This window comes from Nyctereutes procyonoides, unplaced genomic scaffold, assembly GCF_905146905.1.
Source record: "Nyctereutes procyonoides isolate TBG_1078 unplaced genomic scaffold, NYPRO_anot_genome, whole genome shotgun sequence".
Lineage (NCBI taxonomy): Eukaryota > Metazoa > Chordata > Mammalia > Carnivora > Canidae > Nyctereutes > Nyctereutes procyonoides.
The window spans coordinates 2,160,736-2,165,688 of record NW_026575133.1 but is presented as its reverse complement, the minus strand read 5'-3'; the positions used below and the strand labels follow the sequence as shown (position 1 = coordinate 2,165,688).

Genomic DNA, 4,953 nt, shown 5'->3' with positions numbered 1-4,953 from the left:
CCACCAGCCTCTGAGACTCAGCCTCCCTTTGCCTGGGATGGAGCCTGATCCCTAATATTTTAAAAATTCAGGTAGCTGTTCTGTGTAGCCAGGGATATGAACCACAGTTCTCAGTAGAGACCAAAGAGCTATGTAGCAATGTATGTATGTAGCAAGCAAACAATGTTTTGTTTTTGTTTTTGTTTTTGTCCATTGTTATGGACTGAATGTTTGTATTTTCCTAAAATTCACTCCTTCATTTCCTGCATTGTCATTTTTTTTCCCTCTGTGCAGAGAAAGGGCAGTATCTTCTTCATCGGCAAAGGCCAGCATAGGATTACCCCATTCATTCATTGGATCAACAAATTTTAAGGATCAGCAATGTACACAGGTCCCTCCTATTACGGAGCTTTTGGGATTGTGGATGGCAGCATAAAGGGCCAGAGGAAGCTTCTGGAGGCCGCAGTTCTGTAGGGAAAAGAGACCGGTTCTGGCTTGGAGCCTGGCTTCGCCACTTAGCAGCTGTGTGGACTTGGGCAAGAAACTTAACTTTTCTGAGCCACAGTCACCTCATACAAAAAACATACATATTATACAATTTCTTCCAGTTTACCCTGAAAGTTAAGTGTTACTTGTACTCACCAGTACTAAATGAATGTCTGTTTAACGCATAGGCAGGGGCTGCTCTGGCCGGGCCTCCTCCTCCAGCTCTGGTGCTTTGTTAAATTTTTATAGATTTTGCCCATCTGCAAATTGTTCTCCATGGAAGAGGTACTAGTTTACACTTAAATTATACAACAGAGAGGTGGGAATGGACCCATTTCCTCATCCTCTTAACACCTAGTATATTATCAGACTTTGAGATCTTTGCTGATCAGTCATGTGAAAACAGCCATCTCAGTGGAGTTTTTATTTGCATTTCCCTTAACATGAGTGAGTTCATGTACCTTTTCCATCTCTTTCAGGGCTCTAGTTCTGCAAACCATCCATTTATATCTTGTGCCCACTTTCCACTGCGGGTGTTTTTTTTTTTTTTTTAATTGATTTGTGGGATTTGGTCACCTATTTCAAAATTACCCTTTTCCTGCATATAGGTTGCACATACTTGCCTATATTTGTCCTCCAATTTTTGATTTGGTTAATGGTGGTGTTTTTTAAACATACAGATTTTTTTGTGTGTGTGTAGCCAATATATTGATCTTCTCTTTTATGACTTCTAAATCTTGTGTCAGACTTGGAAAGCCCTTTTCCACTCTTAGACTCTGAAGTGAAAACAAAATCCATGTTCTCCTTTAGTTTTTTTTTTTTTATGGTTTTATTTTCATGGTTACATCTTTAATCTTCCTGGAGTTTATTTTTGTGTACAGAGTGGGGTACTGGATCCAAGTTTCTTTCCCCCAAGTAGCTTCCTAGTTGTCCTAGATTCTTTTATTAAATAATCCATATTTTCTCCACTGATTTGAAACCTACTTAAGTTTTGAAAGAAGGTCAGAGACTTCTAAATTTGGCAGCAGGAGGATGTTCAAGCTGCAAAACTTTAGATGAGGCTTGTAGCTCTTTCTGAGTTGTGCCTCTTGTCATTTGGAAAAAGAAGAAATACAGGTGCATTGTTCTGAAAATGTAGTTCAACAACCAACTGTGTGGGAGAGTGGAAAGAACACAGACTCCCAGGTCAGAAAAACCTGACTTCACTTCTCCTGTTGAGTAATCATGGGCTAGTCACTTAACTGCTGTGTGCCTCAGTTTTCTCCTCCATAAATGGGTCTAATAATAGCATCTATGTCATACTGTATTGTAAAGTTCAAGTGCATTAATATATGTGAAAGAGCTTTATAAATTATAATGGTCTGTGAGCACATTAGTTATTTGAAGTTTTACAAGTTGGTACGGCAATGCTGATTGACTTAGGCAACACAATTCTAGATTTTTACATTTATTAACTTTCTGGAAATCCTTCCAACTTATTTGGAGATAGTTATCTTCTTTCTTCTTGATGGTGAGTATTGTGGGTTTGCTGCATTTTTGCTTATTAGTTTGTTTTCTGACAGTATCTGAGTGGAAGAAGGAAGAGAAGAGTAGGAAATTAGATCATCCATTGGGTTTTGAGGGAGAAGGAGGTGAATCAGCAATGGGGGGAGGAGAGGGACTTGGTAGAGGGAGGGAAAACCAGAGGGAGAGTGAATGAGTTTATTTCCAATCTCATAAATATAATTATTTCCTAGAAAATGTTAAAACTCATTGCTTTATAATTTAATTTGCAGCAAAGTTTTGTGGGCAGCGCAGAATAAAGGCTGAGCGGCAGGCAGTATAGTGCTTGGGCAGAGTCCCTTGTCTTCTTAGTATACCCAACTTCCTCATCTCTGAAGCAGCGACACTCATAAATGCAGTCCTCATGCTCACGTGAAACTAGATTGAAGATCAGAGTAGGCAATTGAGGAAAAAGTATAAATATATGATGGTGGCTTGTGTTTGTCCCCAGAGAATGCAGTCTACATCATCTGCAACCAATCCTGCCGGAGAGAGGTGAGCCTGGAGTCCCGGCAATGACTCTTCCCCATTCCCCGGGAGAAATGCCCTCCCTAGTTTGAAGCCAGCAGAAGTCCAGGCAGTGGAGGACTTTGCAAAATCTTGCAAACTCCTGCAAAGTTTGCAAGAAAGGACATGGGATGATGACTCCATTATCACAAGGGGAAGAGAGACTGCCCAGGAGGGAGAAGGTGGGGACACTGGATGGGGACCTGGAAGGGGTTTGGACCTGGAAGGGTGGTGTCCATGAAACCAGCAGAAGGACCAGGAGGGAATGAAACTACCATTTGGGTACCAGGTGTGGGGCACGTAATGAAGAAAAATGTGACTGTGATTTAAGTTGTTGGAACCAGAGAAACCTGTTCTTCAGAATGCACTCAGCTGTAAACCTGGCTTTACCCTCTCTTTTGTTGATTAGTTAAGAGGTGGCTAACAGGAATCACAGTTCCCAGCATGCAGAGCTCTTCCACATGCCTTATTACAAATGCTTCCAGCTCTAGGGGAAAGGCAACTTCAAAATTCCTTCCATGTGCACACTTTGGCAGCACGTATACTAAAATTGGAATGATAAAAAGATTAGTAAGGCCCCTGCACAAGGATGACACCCAAATTTGTGAAGTATTCCATATTTTTGAGAGAACAAATGCTTCAAGTCTACAAGTGCAAAATTCCTCCCATGTTTAGCACATTTTAAGTGTATTTTGTTAAGTTCTAAAAATTTGAAAACAGATCACCCAAAACATCCCATTCATCAGTTGGCCCAGGTGCTACAACAAATTATAATATTTTCTCTGTATCACTCATTATAAATAAGTGAATTCTCAGGAAGTATATTGGAAACCACCACAGGATGTTTGCACTTTTTGGTGAGGTCACATAATTAAATTTTCACCATGAATTTCTGGTTAATTCTATAATAGCCCAGAGAATTGTGCCTATGTCTATGTGTGTACACTTTCATTAATAAAAACCCTCCATCAGGGCCAGCTCCATGGGCATGTGTGTGGCCTGTGCAGTCATCCAGAGCCCCACCCTCAGAAAAGCCCTATGCATGATTCAGTGTTCTGCTGTCACTGCCTTGAAATTCTTAATAATTTTTGAACAAGGAGCCTCACATTTTCATTTTGCACTGGATTCCACAAAATATATACTCAGTCCTGCCCACTATGAAATATTGGACTTTGTCCAAAATGGCAAGTTTTTTTAAACATTTAATTAGATAGTTATCAGTATATATTTTTTAATGCCTACTATTTAGAGAAAGGGGAACCCTCTTACACTGTTGGTGGGAATGCAAACTGGTGCAGCCACTCTGGAAAACTCTATGGAGGTTCTTCAAAAAATTAAAAATAAAACTACTCTATGACCTAGAAATTGCACTACTAAGTATTTATTCAAAGGATATAGACATAGTGATTCGAAGAGGCACATGCACCCCAATGTTTATAGTGGCAATATCCACAATAGCCAAAATATGGAAAGAGCTCAGATGTCCATTGGCAGGTGAATAGATAAAGAAGATTTGAGATATATAAAATAGAGTATTACTCAGCCATCAAAAAGAATGAAATCTTGCCGTTTGCAACAATGTGATTGGAACTAGAAGGTACTATGCTAAGCGAAATAAGTCAGTCAAAGACAAGTACCATATGGATTTCGCTCATATGTGGAATTGAAGAAACAAAACAGATGAACATAGGGGAAGGGAAGGAAGAATCAAATAAGACAAAAACAGAGAGTGGGGCAAATCAGTTAAGAGACTCTTAACTGTAGGGAACAAACTGAGGGTTGCTGGAGGAGAGGTGGGTGGGGTGATGGGGTAACTGGGTAATGGGCATTAAGGAGGGCACTTGATGGAATGAGCACTGGGTGTTTTATGCAACTGATGAATCACTAAATTCTACCCCTGAATCTAATAATACAGTATATGTTAATTTAAGAAAAAAACACCTACCATTCAGGTATCCCAAAATTTACACGGGAATGTTTATAGGGGGGAAATACTTCATCGTGCCAATGTACAAAGATATGAATTTTGAATAAACAGCAATAAATAAATGGTTGGGAAATAAAAAAATATATATAGTTGAAATAATGTCTTTGGTTCAGGAGCATTAATTCCAACCATGTCATCCCCTCTATTTAGAGGAAGTGAGAGAAAAATAAAGAGGCTGAACAGAGAAGGCCAAGGTTGTAGCAAAGAACGGAAGCGAGGGTGGGAGAGTGAAATGAATCAAGTGTTGAGTCCAAGTCTTCTTTAGATGCAAAAAAGCAATTTGCATGGTCACCCCCTCTGATGTGTGTGTGTTATCTGATGCTATCGACTTCTCAGGGAGTCAGACTGTGTGCTCTCTTCACTGTGTGGTTTAGAAGTTTTAGTGTGTCTGGATTTGCTTTGCAGTGGAGTAGGGACCTACTTGGCAATCTCTGGACTCAGAGTAAAACAGC

The 4,953-nt window shown here is 39.9% G+C and overlaps 1 non-coding gene across 1 annotated transcript; it reads left to right on the top strand.

Moving 5' to 3' along the window:
- The first annotated feature begins 3,034 nt into the window (after nucleotides 1-3,034).
- On the top strand, nucleotides 3,035-3,138 carry LOC129494012 (U6 spliceosomal RNA). Its single transcript, XR_008661272.1, has one exon. It is a non-coding gene; the product is annotated as a U6 spliceosomal RNA (small nuclear RNA).
- Nucleotides 3,139-4,953: the final 1,815 nt, after the last annotated feature.